We start from the raw sequence: 26,862 nt of genomic DNA on the forward strand, positions 1-26,862 counted from the left end.
AAACGAAGCCATGAAATACTGCAACTATGGATCGGTCCCAGTTCAAAGCCCTTAAAGAGACATAAACACATATATTGATGGTTTTCTAGCACAAAAGGCTAATTGGACACGTCAGCAAATAATTATAATACATACTATTAAAAGGTATAATTCAACATAAAGGCAATTCAACCTGTGATGTAATAAATAAACCCTCACAATTTCCATTTTGTTTTGCAATAATCATGCACATTTAATGTTTGTATTACAAAATTGAAAGATTAACGACCCAGATAATGATTTTATGATTTATTTTTTTCGGGAGGTAACAATTCCAATCTTCAGGCCAGAGACAATAGTGCAGTAACATTTTACGCAACACCTGCTTCAAAAGTAAATGTATTCACTAGGAGAAGCTGCAATGGGTTCAGAAGATTTTATTCAAAACTCTTGACAGATTGGTCTTCAAATGCTTTAATTAAAAATCTCTTTAAAATCAGCTCCGTGTTTCAGCAGATAAACCGCCTTTTTCAATAGCAAATAAATCAAAATAAAACAGCCATATATTTACAAACTCATAAATGTTATATTCCCTCCTAGCTCCTCCTACCAATCACCTTTATACCTAACAGGTGTATGGCAGTGACGTGCGGTGAGGTCAGAGGCTGGTGAGGCACTGGCTTTGAAACATAGAATTTGACGGTAGATAAGAACCCAAAAGGCCCATCAAGTCTACCCATATGATACCCCTCTAACTAGCACTGCCGCTAATACAATTAGCAATGCTAGCTACACGGCTGAATGATGCCTCTAGTGCTGATGATCAATGTCAGTTTCCATTGAAGCCTAAGTGTTACTTCTACTATGTATTTGACCTCTTTGCCTGGGGTTAACCACATAGTGGTTCAGCGTCTTAAAATAACTTGCTTTAATGAATTACACAAACACAGAGATACACATATAAACATACACAGACACACTTTCAGATAGATACACAAACACAAACACACACACAATCTTATACTGATCAAACTCAAATCTAAAGCAGTCAGTTATACAGATTTATAAACTATTTATGATATTGACTTTTGTTAACAATACACAGCAAGCAAAACTATGTATATAAGCCAATACACCCTTGTCAGACACGACAAACACCTCCACTGTTTTTCACATTTAACCAGGAACTGCTGTGACAGTGAAAAGGGTCAGGGGCTTCACTAATGCAGTGAGAACTTGAAGAATTAGGCTGGTTTCAAAAGCCTGCACTATAATACAGAGGACAGTAATGCACTAGACACAGCGCTTCCTTACTCCTTTCAGCAGCGCATCCATGAACCCATCTCACAGCAGTTCCTTGAGAGATGACTCTGTTATGCTCCTGCTAAACATTTGTAAATTTGCTTTATATCTTACACTGCCAGTGCCTACTAAACAAGATTATATGTAGGGGGTATCTACTCCTCTCATATTTTTGGAAGGCATTTGTTTTTTTGTTAACCCTTATTGTTTTGTTCATCATACACAGTTAGCCTTACAAGAGGAGAAGACTAGAAGAAGATACATGATATGCTGCACAAATAGTGAAGCAGCCAGGGCTGCAAAGCAAAGAAAGCTTTTGGAGGTGAGGGGACACAGGCCCCAATTGCATATCTTAGTTACTGTAGTAAAAGTTCTGGTATCCTTTAATGCAACCCCTAAGTCTTGTGCTGCCCAGTGCACAGCATGTTTTATTGTCAGCTCAAGAGTATACTTTTTTTTTATCTTTTTTCTACCATGCTTTTATAGAATCATATCTGTATTGGTAGGTATGGACACGGGATTAGGTAGAAATTTCCTACCTAATCTAGTGAGCGTCCTGTCCATATACCTACCAATACTAATATGGTTTTATAAAAGCATGGTAGAAAAAAGGTCAAAAAGTATACTCTTGAGCTGACAATAAAACATGCAGCGCACCGGGCAGCACAATAATTAGGGGTTGCACAAAAGGATACCAGAACTTTTACTACATGAACTAAGATATGCAATTGGGGCCTGTGTCTCTTCACCTCCAAAAGCTTTCTTTGCTTGGCCGTCCTCACCTAGAAAGATTTCCCAGATTTAGTTACTCCATTGGATACACACAAGACAAGAAGCATGGTAGTACTAGTCATACATACTGCAGTGACACACAAAACAAAAATGCACATCATGGAGACACAACATGTTTTCTTAACCTCAAATAAGTTTCAAAGCAAAGCAGTTATAGATGGACAGAATACTAAGAGTAATATTGTTATAGGAATATGCATTCTCTCTACAAACTTCCAAACAGAGTACTGTTATATTTATGTGTCTACCTATAGTCAGCAAACAGGCAAACATCAATCTGGTAACTGAGCTCATATACGTCACTATGGTTATAGAAAGAGTGGGAACAGTAAGCAGAATTCTAACCACCTTGATAACAATTTGATTGCTTTCATAAGCTGCCTGGCTCACAAAAAAATAAGTGCAAGCAGGTTAGTTTCTTTTGTCCGATCAGCATTATCAGGATATGCCAGCCTGATGCTTAGTAAGTGCACAATAGTATGAAATATCAAATTGTCTATAGCACTGTACAACCTTTACGTTTAGACAGATAAGCAGTGGTTGATGGAAGCAATTTTTTTCTTATAGGAGGCGTTTTGCTTGCACACTTATGTATGTATGTATGTATGTATATATAATATATATACATATATACTATATATCACCATAGACTATAAAATAAACTACCAATATATTGCATTATATTACTCACTAAATAAATGATCTTGCACTGCACTGTGCAAGCTAAAAAGGTTAAGTTAACCATCTGTTACTGAGAAAACAAAGGCCAGAACAATGTGTGCCCGCCTGCCAACCTGTGCAAAATCAAATATATAATGTTGTACAAAAAGATTGTGGCAGGTGAATACAATCAAAGACTGATGCCTAGTGCAGTTTGCACTATTAGGCTATGTAGCTGGATCATTCCTACTAGTACCATAACTTGACTAAATAACCACACATTATATATAAAAAAAAAGCCTGCCTTAGTGTCTAAAATCTAATTTCGGTGGTAAAATGTAATAGCTCATTGATGTACTGTATCTGCAAGTCTTGCAGAGACATCACAGAGCAGTTACAATTTTACCACAGAAATAAGGTTTAAGTCTGGCTATTTTATATATAATGTGTGGTTATTCAACTATTTATTAACCCAGTTATGGTAGTATTAGGAAGAGCAATAAAATGAAGCCCCCAGCTCCCTGCAATAAATGATGCCCCCAGCCCCTTGCAATAAATGATGCCCCCAGCCTCCCTGCAATAAAATGATGCCCCCTGCCCCCCTGCAATAAAATAATGCCTTGAGCCCCACTGCAATAAATGATGTCCCCAGCCCCACTGCAATAAATGATGTCCCCAGCCCCACTGCAATAAATGATGCCCCCAGCCCCCTGCAATAAATGATGCCCCCAGCCCTCCTGCAATAAAATGATGCCACCAGCCCCCTGCAATAAAATTATGCCCTGAGCCCCCTTGCAATAAAATGATTCCCCCAGCCCCATTGCAATAAATTATGCCCCCCGACCCCTGCAATAAAATGATGCCCCCTGCAATAAATGATGCCCCCAGCCCCTGCAATAAAATGATGCCCCCAGCACCCCTGCAATAAAATAATGCCTTCAGCCCCCCCTGCAATAAATGATGTCCCCAGCTCCACTGCAATAAATGATGCCCCCAGCCCCCTGCAATAAATGATGCCCCCAGCCCCCCTGCAATAAAATGATGCCACCAGCCCCCCTGCAATAAAATTATGCCCTGAGCCCCCTTGCAATAAAATGATTCCCCCAGCCCGCTGCAATAAATTATGCCCCCAGACCCCTGCAATAAAATGATGCCCCCAGCAATAAATGATTCCCCCAGCCCCTGCAATAATATGATGCCACCAGCCCCTCTGCAATAAAATGATTCCCCCAGCAATAAATTATGCCCCCAGCCCCTGCAATAATATGATGCCCCCAGCAATAAATGATGACCCCAGCCCCTGCAATAAAATGATGCCCCAGCAATAAATGATGCCCCAGCCCCTGCAATAAAATGATGCCCCCAGCCCCCTGCAATAAATGATTCCTTCAGCTCCCCTGCAATAAAATGATGCCCCCAACAAAAATATAATGCCACCAGCCCCCCTGCAATAAAATGATTCCCTCAGCTCCCCTGCTGCAATACATGATTCCCCAGCAATAAAATGATACCCCCACTAGACCCTCTGATAGGCAGGCAACATTTTTAGGAGCATCTCTCCACCACTCTAGCCAGACCTGACACGGCTGCAACACCCCCCGTGGCACCCGCGACAACCCCCCTCCTGGGTCCCCGCAAAAATTTTTTTATGAAAAAAAGAACACAACCTGTCTGAAGTTGGGTCCCTGTGGGAGTGACCTGATGGGTGGGTCTGGACTCATGACTGTCAGTCGTACTACAGGGGTTAATTTAATGGATGCAGTGGGAGTGTGGCAGATTGCAGTTGCAGTGCACCGGACCTGCTCTGAGCAGTGAGCACAGCCTTATTAGGAAGGGAGTAGTGAAAAACACTGAAGCCATAGGTAACCAATGTGAACTTAGTCACGCAAGCTGGCAAACATGAGTGTAAGAGACTAGAGCGCTTGTGCTATATAAACTAAATACACCACTGGGTGGCACAGTCTCTAGCAGCTCAAAATATCACTAAAGCATCCATATTGCTCAATGGAGGGGGAGCTGAACGGCTCACAGCCTCTCCTTCTTTGCGTAATATGGATGGAGGATATTGGATGCAGCGCAGCCTTCGTTTTTTGGTATGTGGCGGAGGCGGAGGGTGGGGGGGCTAGGGGGGGTACTTCCTTGGGTACAATTTTTTTATATATATATATATATATATATATATATATATATTAACTTTAAACTTAGCACGTCACATAGGAGCCATCACCTATCAATTGCCAAGAAAAAAATTTCTAAATACAATTGATTTAATGATATATCTTATATTCTCATAACACTAACATTTTCTTTAAATGTAGTCATAAATTCATCTTGGCAAATGATTTACAATATTAAAAATATTAAAATGCATGTTATAAAGAAACAATTTAAACAGAATATATAGACTAATGATATTATAACATAACATTTTAAAGATCCTGGCATTGAACTTTTATTAAAGTCCCCTCTCAGGTAGTCCAGTGAATATAAATATCATATGTTGTTTACTGATCAATAGCTTTGTTTCTGGTATGGTTAATGTTTCATCAACTTTAACTCCAATCATCATTCTTCATTATGGTGACATTTTAGGGCAAGTCTTAATCAACCAATAGGAGCAAAGATAGTGTCCATTCATTGTGTGTACAGTGTCCCAATTATAACTTTAATTATATGACAACTAAAATTTAATAAAGGAAAAATAAATTGTAAGTCTAGTGAATTACACTAATATCCAATTTAAGTCTAAAAAATATCACACCTGAAAATAAAATAAAAAATAAGTAAAATACATACTAGTGATATTTTCCTATATATACACCTATATATCTATTATGATAGATGTATAGGTATAGATTTTACATTAACATTATAACATATATATAAAAATATATATTTAATAAAAAAATTCTATCTGAAGAACATTGTGATGTGAAATATGCATAACATGCTTCGGGTTTCGCTATATAGGTCTAACACAGTGTCGGATAAGTGCATATGAAGAATGAGTTATCTTAAGGAACGTTATGTGCAAAATGAAATATTAAATATTAAAAAATATTAATAATGGGGGGGCGGAGCCAACAGCTGGGCAGAGAGGACGTGTATCAGAGAGCTCCTGCTGAAAAATTTATAAAATAACGGCTAATTGCAGTTTTCTTAATGTAATTTGCTCCAAATACTTACTTATGTCCAAGCAGGACTATCTCTACACTACTTGACAGTTACTTTGCTGAACTTAAGTATCGGCCTCTGTATCTGGATCCCATGCAGGTATATGAGGCCTACTAAAACTGCGGAGGTCATAGATTAACTAATGGATGTATGCTTTAAATACGATTGATTTCTACACTATTCTACTACAGACTTCTAGCTCTTGCCTAATTTCTCACAAGCAACAAAAATCCACTTTATTGCGTTGATAACCTGAAGTCTTACTCACTCGGTTTGCGGAGGCCATGCTGTGAGAAACGCCATTTTACATGAGATACCTCCCAACTACATGCTTATTTTGCCGGCAATATACCGCCAACTTTAACGCCTCACCATGGAGGATCATTATACTGAACTGAGAGCTATGCTGCAGAGCTTGGATCTCCGGATGACAACTCAGTTCCACAGCCTAAGGTCTGAGATCAGGAACGTTCAAAGAAGCAAGGAGATGTCCGCTGCTGAATTGGCTGAGATTAAGGATACCTCACGAGTGCTCCCAAGACCAAGTACCGTGCAGCAAAAGGAGATGATAGCGCCGATAACCCAAGCGCTTATACCCACCTATTCCCTGACCTCCCTTACCTCAAAAGAGTCTAACCCCCTAAAAGAAAGTGCACTGAGCGACATGGCTGTAGAAGCACAGCTACTAGTGGGGACAGGTGAGGATGGCTGTCCGACGTCGCAAAAAGATCTGCATGAAGACTCAGTCTCAATTAGGTCCCCTCTAATACTGCAGATACTGAGTCCAGTGTGCACGGGGGTGACTCAGTGTTCAGAAACCTGCTCGCTCCAAATGGGTAAACATCGGAATCGCTACAACATGAGAGCAAATGGCGGTAGAGAATCCTGCTCTAGATACAATAATCTACCCCACGCTCTAGCGAGAATGGGAGTGGGATGATTCAGGTTGGACTTCAGACTGTTTCTGGGCTATCTGTTCGTGGGGTGCCCCACGAGGCGTAAATATCAATATTTCATCTATATTATCAGACTTTAAACTCTGTATGTCTTGAACATAAATCTATGCCATGTTTAGAGATTGTTAGTATCCTGAATGAAGGCTTGTAGCCTGAAGAATGGGGACATAATAATTTATTCTATAACTTGGTGTTGTCTAGCTTTAGGTCTGTTTTGCATGTTCAAAGTATATTAGGTAACCACGCTACACCTACACTGCCTGGCTGCATAGTTTGTTTTTGTTTTTTAGTTTATGTCTCATATATTCCTACACAATGTGGAAAACTCCCCAATGATAAAAATGCTTGAGCTCCCACATGTAGGTTTCTTATCTGTCAATATTATTGAATCTAATACCTACCTATTTACAGGCTCATTTCTAATGTTATGGGAGTTTGCTGCAATCTCTACTGACTTGATTAGTATTAGACTTGATTCCCTTTGTTATACATCTGTTTATAGTATTGATGATCTCAGTATGCACTTAATGATATACCTTATACTACTATACAAGTTTTTGTGTCCTAGGAATGTCAATATCTGAGGCTGAGAGATAGTTGTTCTAAAATATTATTTTTTATTTTTATGTTCCTAGACCTTTATAGGTTCCTACTATTTTTAGGATCCCTTAATAGTTACATATCCTGATATTATTGTGTGCAGAGTACCTACTCATAGTGTAAGTCTTAGAGGGGCACATGTCCACTACTTTAAGTACCATAATTTCGATGGTAGCACAGCTCCTAACTTGCTATATGATCTATCTCTGACATCACACTTGCTTCTGAGCCTAGTTTCCACAACTGCTGATAGGTGGGGGTCTGATATAATGTTTTGCATATTAATATATGTCCATATTAGTATAGTAGTATTGCAATCTTAATATCTGAAGGCTTATTTATCCCTATTATATTTATCCCAAATGTCTAATTCCTATATCTGCCCTAGATTACCCCCCAATATAATATTATATTATAACTAACATAGGGTCTAGGTTTTAGAAAATATTACTCATTTGATTATGCTAATGTCATAGTCACCTTCCAAAATTATTAACTCTAGAGGGGACATCTCTCACCTTTGGAATTTGAAGTTAATGCAATGCTTACCTTAATCCATATTATCTATCAGTTTCAGCTTCTATAGAATGTTTATTTATGGATGTTTTTCCTATGCTAATATGAAGCCCTAGTACTTACCTTTATTGTTGTTCAGGATTACACTGATACTTTATTCTTTTATGCTCATGTGGGGAAAGTTAGTATAACACATAGGTAATACTTATTACGTAATACTGATCGCTTTTGTTGCCCATGTGTGTATATATGTATGCATGTTATGCTTGTCTAATAGCTTGGGTTTCCACACACCTTATAACTACACCACATATGCATTCCTTTCTTACCCGGCGCCCCATTGCTGCCGATTTAGCTATAGTGTATTCTCGAATAAGTTCAGCCCTGCTTGTTTTTGTACATAATACACTAGCGGCAAAATACAGGAAGATTATTTATTGCTTGATTATATGTGCTGTCCCGGAAGGGTTTCTATAGCATTACGCATGGCCCATAACAGACAGTTAGATAGCACATCCCCATGGCACATCTATCTGGTTTCGCTAGCACGATTAAGATTTATAACCAAGGTACCACCCAAATACATCTGTGTATTTATTCATATCTGGCTCCGCCCTCCCCCCTCCTCCCCCCAATATGCATAGCGGTGCTTACCCGCTGAATATCCCCCCCCCCCCTTTTTTCTTACTATATATATGTTCTCCTTCGGGAGCTTCTACCGACCTATATACCCGGTCATTAGTTACTTTGTATAATTGTGGCCCATTGGGCCTAGAAATCTGGTACCAATAGGTCGGTCATTTATGCTATTCTATCAAAAAAATCGAGGTGTCATTAGCCTGCTACCATTGTTATGTATAACTACTGAATTGTTATGCCCATTTTTGTTTGTACCTTTTTCATTCTATCAAAAAGGCGTATTTTGTTTTATGTTTATCATGCTAAACCTCAATAAAAAAAATATATTTAAAAAAAAAAAAATATTAATAATTATTATAGATACACTAAATACATACATTTAAACCCGACAGGAGTACCCTAATTCTTCATGTGAGCTAACCCAACATGAGTTATATTGAGGTGTGTTATGCATTTATTAAATATAAAATATTGAAAAATATTAATAAATAATGTAAATAATTATATATGTACTAAAAAAATCTTAATATTCCATATATACGTATATCTGCACGCCCATTATGGGTGTGTCCTTGTTCTCTATTGGCTGGATTTAGTTTAAATATTTTATCAGTTGGAAGGTGTATTATGCAGTTTTTAATTTGTTTTTAATAAATTAACTTGTTTTATACAAGCTCTGGTTTAGCACCTTCTTGAGCAGTATCACCACTGCTATCTATCACACACTGAGTGTGGAAGGATCACCCTACACCGTCCATCCTTCACCAGGAGAAGGTTAGCTGGTACACCCCAAGTTACCAGCCTGCTTCTACCAGTACATAAGTATACTTGGGTTAAATGTGAGTATCCATTTGGCATTGCCTATTTGATTGACTCATCTTTACATACTGATGCACACATGAGGCGCCTCTCCATTATCTCTGTTCTCTAATAGGTATCTATACCTGTATAACGCAGAGCTAAGCATAATTACATTATCAAACAGTAAAAAAGGAAGGCTGGCCCCTGTCAACTGCTATAAGCAGGGCCGGTGCTAGGATTTTTGGCCACACAGGCAAGGATAAATTTTGCCGCCCCCACAACCCAAGATTACATACCATCCCTATATATATATATATATATACCTACATTAATATACAGTGAAAATAAATGTAATATGTACTGCAGCAGTATGGAGTCACACCTGGTTAAAAATAAATGACATTCCTACAGAGAATATCATGCATGTACATTCTAAAAACCTAGAGATATATATTTTATTCTAGCTGAACATGAACATAAGCATTTTACTACAAATGAATCTATTAAAGTCCAAATAGTTTCATGTAGATTAATAATAAGTAGTACAGGTATTAGAGGGTAGTCTGTAGACTTGGGCAACTGCCTGCAAATTAATGCATAAATCATATCTACTTGTTTTTTTATCAATAGTTTGAATTATACACATTAGAGCTATTTGCTGATTTTTCATTTATTAGGTCCCTTTTGCCATCAACACTCTACATTAAGTTTGGAAAGTAAAGTTGCTGTAAGTAGGAATAAATGTCCAATTTATTTAGTCTAGGAAATAGGAGGTGAATTGATTGGTGCGAGCAACACCTCAGAGCTGCCAGCAACTATAAAAAGTAATTAGGGCTACTGCATGCCTGTTAGAGATTTGTATTGATAACATGTCACTATTTAAATTGGGATGCTAACGTTAACCCAAATGCCAGCACATCTCTATCATATATTTGCATCCTTACCCAATATCCCGTTGTTATGAGCTTCTAAAGTGTTCATATGATAGAATTCAGGTCACTGCAGCAATCATTCCTGCTCATTTCAAAATCATTTCAAACACCTTTAATAAAAAAAAAATTGCCATATAAAGGGTGCACTTAATGTGCATGTTTTAAATGTTTTATGTTTAATGTCCGTTTAAGAATCCTGCAGTTTAACGAACCCTGCAACATGCTACAATGATTTCTTAGTTTAATTAATAAGCTAATTAATACCAGACCCTTAATGGCAAAAAAAACAAAAAAAACAAAACCCATTAAACCTACTTAAGAAATTTGCTGTTGCTGCAACGCCTTCCGCTGAGCCCAAGCTGCAAGATGTCCCCCTGATCATGCTGCTGCTAGGTGTCCAGACTGAGAAAGTTGTAAAATACAAGCCCCGGTTTAGCATGCACTGTCTCCAAGGAGCACTACACAGAGTAAGGAAGGGCAGCATGCTGCACATGTAACACCGACCTGCAGCCGGAAACAAGCATCTCTGCTGCTGCTCGGAGCTTGTCCGGTGTCCAGGGTGGGCGGGCCTGACACTTTAGCTCTGGTGTTCTGTACCGGCATTGGGCTCTGCAGTCTGCACGTCAGTCAAATTATACAAACAAACTACAGACTGATGAGCTGGCTTGGCCCCGAGCCCTATCACTCTGCAATTTGCGCTCTGCAGCAAGCAACTAATATATATTTTTTAAATAATATCATTCATCATATATAATTGCCGGTGTTGCCGCTCTAACTTTGCGCCCCGCTCCGTGGGCCCAAAGGCGGCTGCTTACGCTGCCTTATGCCAAGTGCCGGGCCTGGCTTTAAGTATCTGGCTTGATCCTAACCTGTTGTTTGGAGCTCATATTGACAAATGTCCAAACTGTACCCTAAAATTAGAGCCCTTTTTAGAAATAAATCATGTCTAAATCTTGAGGTTAGGAAACGTATTCTACAACAAATGCTGATCCCGGCAATCGATTACAGGGATGTTGTGTGTCAGTATATTTATGAAAATCTTAGCAGTATTCTCTAAACAATGTGTAAGTAAATGGCAGGGAATATATTTAACAATCTTCCTTTAAACTAAACCTGCAATCAAACATACATTTGCTAAGATAATAAAATTAATCTAAATATCTGAATTCTTTATTATTAGTAAATAATAAACATATTGAAATATATTTGCAATAAAAGGAAATGAAATAATATTATATGCGCTTGAAAACTATTTAAATATGCTATGCAAAATTCCTACACGCTTATATTAAAAACCCACCTTATTTATAAATAGTCTTTATTTATTTAACACAATGGGACTAAAAACCTTTAACATCCAAGCAATACAATTCTAAACAGTGTTTATAAAACAATAGGATAATATATATGTTCTGCTATTTAACTGCAATCCTAATACAAAATTAACTTACAATCTCAGAACTTGCACAGATGAGTTACTCAGCCAATCAGATACAGATTTAAACAATATATATATAGGCTGTGAAATGCTAACTTGGAAAAACACACTGCTTCTTTAAATCTATTAAATACAAATTGACTATGCATATAACTTATCTTACAAAACCCAGAAAACTGTATCTTTAAACTGCAGTGACTTTAAAATATCACATGTAATTAGCAGCCCTTTTCTTATACTCTATATATACGTTACCAAAATGATATCCGGCTTCAAGATTTTTCACACCTCATATAAAATAAGTGTAATTGCAATGGAATAGGAGAAGTATGGCCCACTTTGTTTTTATAGTTTGACTGTGTTCCACGCAAAACAGTTTCAGTCAGTTACAAAACTCTGCAGCCAGTCCTTTTTTCCTCCTTTTCCTGCATAGCACTATATAGTGTAATCATTGGTGTGAAATATGGGTGGCCCTTCGAAACCTTGTCCCTCTATTGGATAATCTGAATATCCCATTTCCAACAGCCAAAAAGCTTTCTGGCTGTAGTTCTCTCATGGCAACACCGGGTGGCAGCATGACAATTAGACAGCACAAACAAATGCAGCATGACAAAGAAATACAGTTATACATTTAAACATCTTTCTTTAAAATGTATAATAACTACCATAATTTTCTTCATATTAATAAGTTTGTAATACCAATCGCAGCTGGATAATATCATATTACCTCTCTGGTCATTTTGATATGAGACATGTGTCTAACATTATTTATATTGTATTATATTAGTTTATACTGCCAATTATTCTGAAATTAATGGCATTTATATATTCTAATATGTTTTCTTTCACTTAATATAATATGTTCTATGTCTCCGACAATTTCTGCATATATGAATTGATGCCTGCAATAGAAATGGAAACAATTATTAGAAATTATCTAAGCATTCATATGTCTATGGTCCATCTGAAATAAGATTAAGTATTATTAATCATTTACTTTTAGGTCCACAAATATTCTTAAAAACCAGAGGCTAAGTACGACCTTTTATGTTTTCAAAACATATATATCATTTCTATGTATATCTGAATTTATTTCCTATATAAATATCCCCTGCAGCAATTATCTATTTAATATAATGTGTTTAATTTCAATATATATAGCATGAATCATTTTAAACATACATGGAAAACTGGCATTGTTCCCTTTGCAAAATGTACTTAACTCCATTTGTGTCACCTTCCCCCCATTGTCCTTTCAGTATTCAGTTGCCAGACTTTTTGTCTCATACTCACTACATGGGGTCCCCTGCACTTAAGTGCAAATGCTGAAAACTCTCATAAAACATGTTACTTCTGAGATTCTATTACACATTTTCAGTTTGAAAAATAAATGGTATCCTGATTCCAGTCTGCTAATTCTCATCTCATTATCTCCTAAATCAACAGCCTTAGACATTTATGTTTTTATTAACTGTATGGGATTAAAGGATGCTTGTATTTTTAATTAAAGAGCAAATGGTTTTGGTCCTGTCTCAAGCCACAACCTTTGTTCTCTTTCAAAATTACTTCCCCAACATTCCTCTAAGTGACTGTTCTAAAATTTGGCAGGCCAAATGTTCCATTGTCTCCCCCTGTGTGTTCAGCATAATTTTACATAATGAGTGTGGGAGATCTCTTAGAAACAAACCTTTGTCTACAGACCATGTGCACATCCACAGATTTATTAAATAAAGATAAATATACTTCTATATATTATTTAATAATATTTCAAATACCTTGACATAAATCCCCCTTTCAAATTAAAAAATATGTAGGACACATGTATTTGAATTGGATCAAAGTTAGTGGTATTTGGTGAGGATGTTGACCGTACACATCATGGACAGTCTTCTATGTAGATAGTCTGTCAATTTTGAGCCTTCATGTTTATCAGTTAGGCATCTTTAAACTACAGTATGTCTTTAGTTCATTTGGGGATATGACACTTCATTCTCCCTCTATGACTTGTAGTTGGGATCTGGGATGACACGCTCGCAATTGATTGATATTGACCCATTTATCTATGAAACTTTCATTTTTGGGAATCCGTATTTTATAGGCCACTGGAGATATTTTGTCAGTAATGACGAAAGGTCCTTTCCATGAGGGAAGAAATTTCTTCTCCCTAACCTGATCTCTTCCAAAGTTATAAAGATAAACTTTATCATTTATTTCATATTCCTTTTTGGACGTTTTGAGATCATAGTATGTTTTAGTGGCAGTTGCGGCTCATTCTAAATTCCTTTGAGCAAATGCAAATGCATATTGCAGATGTTTTCTTAAGTTCTCCACATATTGATGTGTATTGGCAGCGTTTATCAAGTTTTGGTCTGATGTACGGTATAGCAGATGCTGAGGTAGAACCAGTCTTCTACCAGTCATCAGTTCAAAAGGTGACATCTTGGTAGCACTACTTGGAGTTGCTCTTAATGCCATTAAGACTAGAGGTAGTTTTACATCCCAGTCTTTACCCGTTTCACTCACAAACTTTTTGAGGATTTTAACAATGGACTGGTTGTAACGCTCTACTTCACCACTTGAGGCAGCTCTATAAGCAATATGGAGCTTTCTTTTAACCCCTAGTATTTTCCACATTTTGGTCATCACTTCGCTAGTGAAGTGGGTCCCCCGATCTGATTCGATTCTTTGGGGCAAACCAAATCTGGAAAATACATGGTTGATGAGCAATGCTGCACATGTTTCAGCACTATTGTTAGGTGCACTAATGCACTCTACCCATTTAGTGAACAGGCATGTCACTGTTAACATGTACTTGTTACCTCTTGATGACCTTGTTACCGGACCAATAAAATCAATTTGTATATCTGACCATGGCATTACCATCCCCCTTTTCTGCAATGGCGCTCTATGCGTTGGTGCAGTGGGTTGAAACTGTGGGCAGATTAAACACCCTTGACAGTAGGTTTGAACATCTTTCAACATGTGTGGCCAAAAAGCATAATCACGTAATATTTCATACGTGAGTTTGGCACCAGGATGACCAGATGTGGGAGCATCATGGGCATGTTGAAGCATTAGACCTCTGAACTTGATGGGTACTACCCACTGCTGGATGCCAGTTTTGGAAGTTCTAATTAACAAACCATCCTGTAACTTGAATTGTGATGTAGATTTTATTAAGATTCTAAGTTCTTCCTTGCCAATACAATCATCTTTTGAGATGGGGTTGCTTTCAGGATCTTCTATGTGTTTATAGACGATGCCTACAATGGGGTCTTCTTTTTGACTAGTGATCAGGTCCTCACTAGGAGAATCCTGACTCCATTGTACCAAGTTAGGCTCACTCTGTTGTTTTGCCTGGTTTCTGGTAATGACTTCTATCTGAATTGCACCCATTAAGTGGTCAATATTAAGGAGTTCTCCAGTTATGGCTCCTTGTTTGGCTAATGAATCTGCAAGGTCATTGCCTTCCTTATCAGGACCTAGAACTCTGGAATGACCCTTGGTCTTTTTCCAGTATATGGTTAAATCATTGGATACCACCAGATTATCAATCTCGCAGAACAACTTGCCATGCTTGACTGGTTTGTTATTGCTTTTCTGCATGCCATTTCTTTTCCAAGTTGGCAGGTATTCAACAAAACTGTCACGCACATAATTTGAGTCAGTTATGATCACAAATTCATGAATACCATGCTCAATAGCCATTTCAATGGTTTTGAAAACAGCAGTTAGTTCTGCAACCTGACTTGATCTTGGTCCAATGTTGAAACCTATAGATATATTTGGGAATCCATTTACCCCAGTTATACCAATGCCAGCGACTAATCTGCGCTCATTATCAATAGTGGCATGGTAAGGACAACCATCAACATACACCCAAGGTAGTGTTTGATAATGGTCCTCATTGTATATTTTATATGGGGAAAGCAATTGTTCCTCCAGAAAATAATCTTCTGATAATTCTTCCCCAGGATCTCTAGCAGTACAGTCGTGGAGCTCAGCAAGCCCTTGTGCGACTGGATTCTTTTTATTCTGCTTGTAGCGAATTTCTAGTGGCCAGCCTTGTAAGGAAAGAGTCCACGCTGTTATGTGGCTATTAGACAAATTCCCATCTCTTATTCTCTCACTTTGCAAATATAGCAAAGGCTGGTGGGCCGTTTCTACAATTATTTTCTCGCCCTGTATATAGCTGCGGAAATTTTGAAGAGCCCATACAGTAGATAAGAGGGCTTTTTCGCAGTCGCTAAATTTTATTTCTACTGGGGATAGATTTTTGCTCGCACAAGCAATGGCTTTGTTCAAATTATCATGCTTTTGGTATAAAACAGCACTCATGCTTATATCTGTGTAACCTGTCTCTAAGAAGAAAGGTTTACCACCTTCAGGGTACGCTAAGCAAGGTGCTTGAGTGAGTTTTCTCTTCAGCTCTCTGATGGCTGTATCTTGAGACTCACTCCAGTGCCATTTCACATCTTTCTTTAGAAGAAGTAGTAGTGGTTTAGCTAATTCCGCATAATTATCAATGAATTTGCGAGAATAATTCGTCATACCCAGAAATGATCTCAATTCCTTTAAATTAGTTGGGTTTTTAGAATTCACTATAGCTTCCACCTTTTTCTTTTGGGGATTTAATCCTTCAGAGGTAACTTCATGTCCCAAGAAGTTTACACGAGTGCGGCACCATTGAGCTTTTTGTAGGGATAATTTGACACCTGCCCTTTTAAGTTGGCTGAGGACGTGTTTAAGCTCTGCGACATGTTTTTCAAAGTCTGTGCTTTTGATTAAAACATCATCAACATAAGATAAGGTCCCCCTTTCCAGTGCATCAGGCATAGCCTTATGCATGAATACAGCAAATTCATGTCTAGAATTTATGTATCCAAATGGAAGTCTCTGGAATGCATATTGGACCTTTTGGAAGGAGAATGCTAGCTTATATTGGTCCTCTTCATGTACCTTTATGGTCCAGTATCCCTGTGCACAATCAATGGCAGTGAATATCTTGGATCCCTGCATTTGTGCTAGGCACTGGTCAATGTATGGTACAGGCCAGCCAGACATGTATACTCGTTTGTTTAGCTGTCTTAAGTCAGCGCACAAACGCCATTGTCCATTGGGCTTAAGGACACCTAGAATAGGATTATTATAAGAGCTGTGCACCTGTCTGATAATACCTCTTTCTTCCAAATTCCTTATGATCTCTGCAAGAGAATCATATGAGGCTAAGGGAAGTCTGTATTGTTTGATAAATACAGGTGGCGCATCGGGATCTGTTTGTATTCTTGCAATGTGCAAGTCTGTAGTACCACAGTCATAAGAATCCTTAGCAAAAATATCCTTGTACTCCATCAGGAGTTCTCGCAGCTGTTGGCATTCATCATCGCTGGAACAGCCATTAGCTAAGGATATTTGCTCTTCGACTATTTGCTGAAATCCTGGAAAGATTTCAGGCTGTCCTATTTCATAGGCTTCTTCCAACCTAGAGGTGAGATCCCCTTGATTATAGTTTACATTGCTCCCATGACTCTGGGTATTGGGGTAATCTTGCTGTTTGATTGGCTGATCAAACACTAGAGAGGCTTCTTCAATTTTACAGATGTCTTCCTCTGAGCTGAAGGGATAAATAGACTGAATATTAAATAGACCCTCTGGCATAGATGCAAAGGATTGTTCTATTAATTGTTCTTCAGTTAAGTATCCTTCAGGTATTAGCCCAATTACATTATTCTGGAATCCAAAAGTGTAATAACTTGATTCCAGTGCATATCCTATGGTAGTTCCCTTGGATAATGTTATATCCTGTGGGGTCATGTTATGCACAACAATATGTATTGGAACAGTTCCAATATTCACCATAGGAGTGTAGGTTACTGTGACACCCAGATTTTGTATTTTATGGGAGAGGCAAATTAGTGTTTCAGAAGTTTTTAATTTCTGACCTCTCCTTACCTGTAAGGGTAAAAGAAATTTATCAGCCCCAGCAGGAATTATAACATCGCTAGATACCTGCATATTCACGGCATATGGCAATTGCTGGTTTGATTTCAGGGCTGCATTTTCATCCTGAAATACTTCAGGGTCCCCCTTTAACCTGCTCCAGAGGCAAGAATTAATCAAATCTATTTGTATGGCATATCTATGTAAGATATCATTGCCAATGTATATTTGATTATGGGGAGTATTTAAAACTAAAAACAGGTGCTTCACTGACTTATTGCCAATAGAGATAGATAATAAGCACTTAGCTGTGATGTTATAGCTTTCAGACCTGTCATCCAGGCCGTTGACACAGTGGTCTTGGGGAGAAAGATATTTAATCACTTTAGGTTCAGCTATTTGCGCTAATAAACCTTCACTTATATAGCTAGCTTCCTGTTTTAAGTTTATTTTAGCATACTTGGTTTTACCAAGGTCATGTACTTGTATAGGGATAAATAGATCCTCTTTAACTCTCTCAATCCCTGTGAGGTATTGAGCGTGGCCTCCCCCCTTAGGGATTTTATGATCCCCCTTGTGGAGTGATATGGTTAATACATCGCCATCTAGGGAAATATTCGTTATCTTTCCAGGCGAAATTTTAAAAGTATTACCATCAGAGCCACTAAAAGGAGTCTGATCATCTATTTGTAGAATAGTGATTTCAGGTATAGAGTTATTTCTGAAATGAATCTCCACAGCATCTGGTTTCTCTTCCACCACGTGACAGCTATGTCGGGTGCGAGATATATCAGATTTTTCATAATTGATAGACCGTTTAACTTGCGACCAAATTACATTATTTATGCTATCAATTATGGTGCTTAATCGCTTCAGGAGATCACTACCAATAATTAAACGATCAGTTGGCAGATCCACTATAATGACAGGGTGTCTTATGACCCTGTTCCCCAGTTTAAATTTTAACCAGGCAGTACCGTAGACTTTTAGGGAGTCACCCCCAACACCTATTAGAGAACCTTCAAATTCTTTTATTTTCGGTTTGTGGGGTGTTAGCTCATTTAGCTGTGTGTAGTACCTGTGGGATAAGATAGTTGCCTGTGACCCAGTGTCAATTAATCCCCTGATAGGATTGGAGACTGAATCTTGCAGCTTAACTAATACATAATATCTTCCTGCAGTTTCTACCATTTCACACATAAAATTTGCATTCTCACACATCTGTGGGCTTCGCCACGTGTTACCTGCATTCGCCACGTTTTCCTGTGCAGAGGAAGCTTCATACCTACCTGTTTCCTCTATGACAGGGTCGGCTGGATTCTTGTGTACTGCATCTGTGGAGATAAGGTTAGGAGAGAGCTGCAAGGGAAGAGTTTTGTTAATTTTTCCCGGATGAGGTTGCCTGTCATCACAGCTAAATTGTCCGTTTTCGATCTGTGGGGAGAGAATATGATTAGTATCATTGATATTTATTATTACATTTTGTATATCTCTCCCCTCCCCCTCAGGTGATGCTGCAGTATTTATGACTGTGCCTGTGGTCCACTGCTGACCACTGGCTGTACCCCTAAAAAAGTATTGTTCGGTTGCTGAGCCGTAGATTTTTGACTCATATTAGCGATTTGTTCGCTCAACCGATTTAACTGGGTAAACAGCATATCTACCTGATTGTACAAGTTACCTCTACCCCTGGGTCTATCTCCTGGTGCCCCATTGTAATGATTCCTGGACCATTGGGCACCCTCAGAATCAGGGCCACTATTTCTATTCTGGCGTGGTTGCCCCTAGGGTTCAGCTTGCTCAGTACTAGTACCTTGGGGAGCATTATATACCTGGGGTGTCTGGTTATCCTGAGAATACCTTCGCCGTCTATTGTATCTACCTTTGCGCGGGTACCCATTATCCTGTGGGTATTCTCTTTGGGCGTAATTATTCGCCTGAGTATGTCCCCCGCTTTGGCTATAGTCTCTCAGCGTCTCATCCCGTGTTGGGGGAGGGGTAGAGTTAAACCTCTGTGGAGATGGCCCGTTTTCTCTGGCCACTTCCGCATAGGTTTTCTTTTTAGACTCCAAATTTAGGGGTTCAGGTGACACCCTAGTTTCGGCCACTATTTTAGGATTGGGCTTTTTCTCCCTTTTTTCCCCCTGTTCACTGGACTGCTGAATAGAGTATAACTTTGTACTCTCTTTGATCAGCCATTCCAATGAACAGTTCTCCTCAAAATCTCTAGCTAAGTTGATTTTGATGGGTGTGGGGAGCGCTTCAAAAAATATATTCATAAACTCTGAACCTTCAAATATGGGATCATCTTCAGCCATGCTGTACGCATTCTTCAATACAGAAAGGAACTCGATTGGACTTTGATTCGCACTACATTTTAAACCATATACAGCTATTCTCACTGCCGTTTTAGTGCGATGTTGTCCGAATTCCTTTCTGCATTGTCGTTTTGTTTCACTCCAGGAACGAATATTCATATCCTTTAGTGAAGCAAAGAATTTGTGATGCTTACTTTCAAATACCCAGGGTAGAAATTCAATTTTTAATTGCTCATTTGTAACACTCATTATAGATAATGCGTTTTCAAAGGCCTCTAAGTGGTCAATTATGGAAGTGGCCCTCCCTTTAGAAAATGGGCGTACTGTATTCTTTAGGAATTTAATTATTGTGGGGGTGTCATACACTTTATTTTGTATATCACTGGACCTTACTGGGGACTTATTATTTGTTTGAGCTAGAGTGCCTTTCATTTGAAGCGTAATAATTTTCTGGTCCCCCAGAGTTATGTAGTTGTCTAGGGGAAAAAGTTATCTCTGGGCCTGAATTAGGGCTATAGTTTGGGTATCTTTGTCTATCCTCCCGCCTGGGATCTTGACTATCATTTCTGTCCCAGTCCCTATTGCTGCTAATTTGTCTCTGTAATTTATTTATTGCATGCTCGTATGCTTTTTCAGCCTCATGATATCTAGCTCTTAAAGTATTATTTTCATCTTGGCACTTTTGATATTCTTCTTCGAAAGTTTTAAAATCAGCCATTAGTTCCTGATTATATTTATCTAAATCAGAAGCCTTTTGGCTAATATGGAAAACCTCTGTCTTTGTCTGAATAAAGGCATCTTGAAATTCTCGTAATGAATTATTTTCATCCCTTAGCCGCCCTAATTGTCTGTTCTGTCCTGCCATTTGGTTAGACATTTCACAGCTCAAATACAAGTTTAGAAAATTAATTCATCATGCCCCCTAAGTTCCGTGCATCTATTAAGTTGCAGTAACATTTGGTATAATTCCCCATCTTCAAACCACATATCTTTAACTAAATCTTTGGCCTTATCTTTACACTCATTAATATACCTGGAGACATCGTCCCCAATATCAAGTCTAGTCATGATGTGATTCATGGCGTCTAATTTGAGCGTTTTTTTCTGAATCACTTCATTGACGGAGGACATTGGGGAGGACACAATTTCATCTTGCACAGAAACGCTAGCATTACTTTTTGCTGAAGACATCGTTATTTTAGTGTTTGTACTTAATAATATAAAACGCTAATACAATTTTGACCAATAAGAGAGAGAAATAAAAAAATTATATCTTCAAAATATCAATATCAACTTTGAAATATGACAAAATTAATATTTTTATTAATCTTGAAATATGAAAAATTAATCTTTCTATGAATTTTGAAATATGAAAAATTAATATTTTTACGAATTTTGAAATATGAAAAATTTATATTTTTATGAATTTTGAAATATGAAAAATTAATATTTTTATGAATTTTGAAATATGAAAAATTAATATTTTTGACTAATTTTTTTTAATATGAAAAATTTATATTTTTATCAATTTTTCAAAAATTAATTTTTAATAATATTTCAAAATATTAATATCAATCTTGAACACAAAAATCAATATTTCAATTTTCAAAAAAAAACTTCTATATTTTCAAAATATCAATTCGAAATATTAAATTTCTTCTCTCTTCTATAATAATTTCTATTTACCACAAATATACTATATCAATATGATAATTACTTATAATATCTCGCGCAATGCCTCCATACAATATGTCAGTATATTTATGAAAATCTTAGCAGTATTCTCTAAACAATGTGTAAGTATATGGCAGGGAATATATTTAACAATCTTCCTTTAAACTAAACCTGCAATCAAACATACATTTGCTAAGATAATAAAATTAATCTAAATATCTGAATTCTTTATTATTAGTAAATAATAAACATATTGAAATATATTTGCAATAAAAGGAAATGAAATAATATTATATGCGCTTGAAAACTATTTAAATATGCTATGCAAAATTCCTACACGCTTATATTAAAAACCCACCTTATTTATAAATAGTCTTTATTTATTTAACACAATGGGACTAAAAACCTTTAACATCCAAGCAATACAATTCTAAACAGTGTTTATAAAACAATAGGATAATATATATGTTCTGCTATTTAACTGCAATCCTAATACAAAATTAACGTACAATCTCAGAACTTGCACAGATGAGTTACTCAGCCAATCAGATACAGATTTAAACAATATATATATATGTGAAATGCTAACTTGGAAAAACACACTGCTTCTTTAAATCTATTAAATACAAATTGACTATGCATATAACTTATCTTACAAAACCCAGAAAACTGTATCTTTAAACTGCAGTGACTTTAAAATATCACATGTAATTAGCAGCCCTTTTCTTATACTCTATATATACGTTACCAAAATGATATCCGGCTTCAAGATTTTTCACACCTCATATAAAATAAGTGTAATTGCAATGGAATAGGAGAAGTATGGCCCACTTTGTTTTCATCGTTTGACTGTGTTCCACGCAAAACAGTTTCAGTCAGTTACAAAACTCTGCAGCCAGTCCTTTTTTCCTCCTTTTCCTGCATAGCACTATATAGTGTAATCATTTGTGTGAAATATGGGTGGCCCTTCGAAACCTTGTCCCTCTATTGGATAATCTGAATATCCCATTTCCAACAGCCAAAAAGCTTTCTGGCTGTAGTTCTCTCATGGCAACACCGGGTGGCAGCATTACAATTAGACAGCACAAACAAATGCAGCATGACAAAGAAATACAGTTATACATTTAAACATCTTTCTTTAAAATGTATAATAACTACCATAATTTTCTTCATATTAATAAGTTTGTAATACCAATCGCAGCTTGATAATATCATATTACCTTTCTGGTCATTTTGATATGAGACATGTGTCTAACATTATTTATATTGTATTATATTAGTTTATACTGATAATTATTCTGAAATTAATGGCATTTATATATTCTAATATGTTTTCTTTCACTTAATATAATATGTTCTATGTCTCCGACAATTTCTGCATATATGAATTGATGCCTGCAATAGAAATGGAAACAATTATTAGAAATTATCTAAGCATTCATATGTCTATGGTCCATCTGAAATAAGATTAAGTATTATTAATCATTTACTTTTAGGTCCACAAATATTCTTAAAAACCAGAGGCTAAGTACGACCTTTTATGTTTTCAAAACATATATATCATTTCTATGTATATCTGAATTTATTTCCTATATAAATATCCCCTGCAGCAATTATCTATTTAATATAATGTGTTTAATTTCAATATATATAGCATGAATCATTTTAAACATACATGGAAAACTGGCATTGTTCCCTTTGCAAAATGTACTTAACTCCATTTGTGTCACATTCCCCCCATTGTCCTTTCAGTATTCAGTTGCCAGACTTTTTGTCTCATACTCACTACATGGGGTCCCCTGCACTTAAGTGCAAATGCTGAAAACTCTCATAAAACATGTTACTTCTGAGATTCTATTACACCTTTTCAGTTTGAAAAATAAATGGTATCCTGATTCCAGTCTGCTAATTCTCATCTCATTATCTCCTAAATCAACAGCCTTAGACATTTATGTTTTTATTAACTGTATGGGGTTAAATGATGCTTGTATTTTTAATTAAAGAGCAAATGGTTTTGGTCCTGTCTCAAGCCACAACCTTTGTTCTCTTTCAAAATTACTTCCCCAACATTCCTCTAAGTGACTGTACTAAAATTTAGCAGGCCAAATGTTCCATTGTCTCCCCCTGTGTGTTCAGCATAATTTTACATAATGAGTGTGGGAGATCTCTTAGAAACAAACCTTTGTCTACAGACCATGTGCACATCCACAGATTTATTAATTAAAGATAAATATACTTCTATATATTATTTAATAATATTTCAAATACCTTGACATGTGTATGCATCTGCACCTCAGATCCATCTCAGTAAACTTGCAACTCTCTATAACTTGTTATGCTGATTTGTCTTGCAATGTGATTACAACACTCATCATTGTGACAAGTTCAAATAACTAAACTGACTCTCAAATCTTCTAGCAACCTGAGATCCTTGAAAAAGAACAATTATAAAAAGACCTACCTTTTGTCTGTGTATAGCTATGTAAAATGTAACTATTTTGTACAATATATAATGAATTGCTGTCATATCTCAGGATATATATATATATATATATATATATATATATATATATATATGTATTTACAATAAAAAGGACAGTATCCTGTGAATGAAGAACATTGGAATGTGGACAGTAAATATACAGTAAAAACACATAAATAGATGTGTACACACAAAAATATATATATATATATATATATATATATATATACACACACATACATGTACATATTTACACATGTATATGTATGTATCTCTATGTTAAAACCCTTTGTATGCCTTTTTTTCCTAACACCTGAGAGCTCATACATTTGAGCCCTTATAACTTTTTAATGTATTTTTTATCAGACAATGTTATTATGAGTGTAACTGTACTTTTTGTCTCAAGTAAGTTACCAGAGCTCTGAAGTCACGCTAAATATCTATACATACTGGCTAAGTGGCCTATCCACTGCTGCAATAAAAATAGCTTTTCATAATATGGATGGTTATCAGTTGAGACAAAAAAGATTTAAATTGCAACCCTGTTAGTAGTAAAAGAATATCAGCTAGCATTCATCTTAGATATTACTTGAGATGAGATCCTTCAAAGCTGTCAAAAATGGCATGCTCAGTCAGGTCCACATAGGCAGCTGCATGCTGTTACCCAGAAATATTAAAATTGAGTTCATCAAAAGAAATAAAGAGCAGCTATGGACTGCAAGAAGAGGAATTCGCCTTTACTGTGTTGTTTGCTTTGTTGCAATATTTTTAAATCCAAAGATTATTAGTGATCAAGAATGATTGCCTAAAGGTGAGAAACCAATTAGAAATTAATAATACTGATTCTGACGCTAGCATTTAATAAAAAAGCTTACCCACACTCTCAGCTGGAAAAGATACCAAGTAAAAGTTATTTGGAGGACAATATCTGTGAAGCTGATCCAAACATAGGCCTAGATTTAGAGTTCGGCGGTAGCCGTCAAAACCAGCGTTAGAGGCTCCTAACGCTGGTTTTGGCCGCCCGCTGGTATTTGGAGTCAGTGATTAAAGGGTCTAACGCTCACTTTACAGCCGCGACTTTTCCATACCGCAGATCCCCCTACGCCATTTGCGTAGCCTATCTTTTCAATGGGATCTTTCTAACGCCGGTATTTAGAGTCGTTTCTGCAGTGAGCGTTAGAGCTCTAACAACAAGATTCCAGCCGCCTGAAAAAAGCAGGAGTTAAGAGCTTTCTGGCTAACGCCGGTTTATAAAGCTCTTAACTACTGTACCCTAAAGTACACTAACACCCATAAACTACCTATGTACCCCTAAACCGAGGTCCCCCCACATCGCCGCCACTCGATTAAAATTTTTAACCCCTAATCTGCCGACCGCCACCTACGTTATACTTATGTACCCCTAATCTGCTGCCCCTAACCCCGCCGACCCCTATATTATATTTATTAACCCCTAACCTGCCCCCCACAACGTCGCCGCCAGCTACTTAAAATAATTAACCCCTAATCTTCCGACCGCAAATCGCCGCCACCTACGTTATCCCTATGTACCCCTAATCTTCTGCCCCTAACATCGCCGACCCCTATGTTATATTTATTAACCCCTAATCTGCCCCCCACAACGTCGCCGACACCTACCTTCAATTATTAACCCCTAATCTGCCGACCGGAGCTCACCGCTATTCTAATAAATGTATTAACCCCTAAAGCTAAGTCTAACCCTAACACTAACACCCCCCTAAGTTAAATATAATTTTTATCTAACGAAATAAATTAACTCTTATTAAATAAATGATTCCTATTTAAAGCTAAATACTTACCTGTAAAATAAATCCTAATATAGCTACAATATAAATTACATTTATATTATAGCTATTTTAGGATTAATATTTATTTTACAGGTAACTTTGTATTTATTTTAACCAGGTACAATAGCTATTAAATAGTTAAGAACTATTTAATAGTTACCTAGTTAAAATAATTACAAATTTACCTGTAAAATAAATCCTAACCTAAGATATAATTAAACCTAACACTACCCTATCAATAAAATAATTAAATAAACTACCTACAATTACCTACAATTAACCTAACACTACACTATCAATAAATTAATTAAACACAATTGCTACAAATAAATACAATTAAATAAACTATCTAAAGTACAAAAAATAAAAAAGAACTAAGTTACAGAAAATAAAAAAATATTTACAAACATAAGAAAAATATTACAACAATTTTAAACTAATTACACCTACTCTAAGCCCCCTAATAAAATAACAAAGACCCCCAAAATAAAAAATTCCCTACCCTATTCTAAATTTAAAAAGTTACAAGCTCTTTTACCTTACCAGCCCTGAACAGGGCCCTTTGCGGGGCATGCCCCAAGAAGTTCAGCTCTTTTGCCTGTAAAAGAAAACATACAATACCCCCCCCCCCCAACATTACAACCCACCACCCACATACCCCTAATCTAACCCAAACCCCCCTTAAATAAACCTAACACTAAGCCCCTGATGATCTTCCTACCTTGTCTTCACCATGCCAGGTTCACCGATCCGTCCTGGCTCCAAGATCTTCATCCAACCCAAGCGGGGGTTGGCGATCCATAATCCGGTGCTCCAAAGTCTTCCTCCTATCCGGCAAGAAGAGGACATCC

At 37.0% G+C, this 26,862-nt stretch overlaps 1 protein-coding gene across 2 annotated transcripts in view; it reads left to right on the forward strand.

The window, feature by feature from the left end:
• LOC128660879 (mitochondrial enolase superfamily member 1) overlaps window positions 1-26,862 on the forward strand; it is a 177,115-nt gene that overhangs the window by 71,222 nt on the left and 79,031 nt on the right. The window lies entirely within an intron of this gene.

Source organism: Bombina bombina, chromosome 5 (genome assembly GCF_027579735.1).
Source record: "Bombina bombina isolate aBomBom1 chromosome 5, aBomBom1.pri, whole genome shotgun sequence".
In the NCBI taxonomy this organism is placed as follows: Eukaryota; Metazoa; Chordata; class Amphibia; order Anura; family Bombinatoridae; genus Bombina; species Bombina bombina.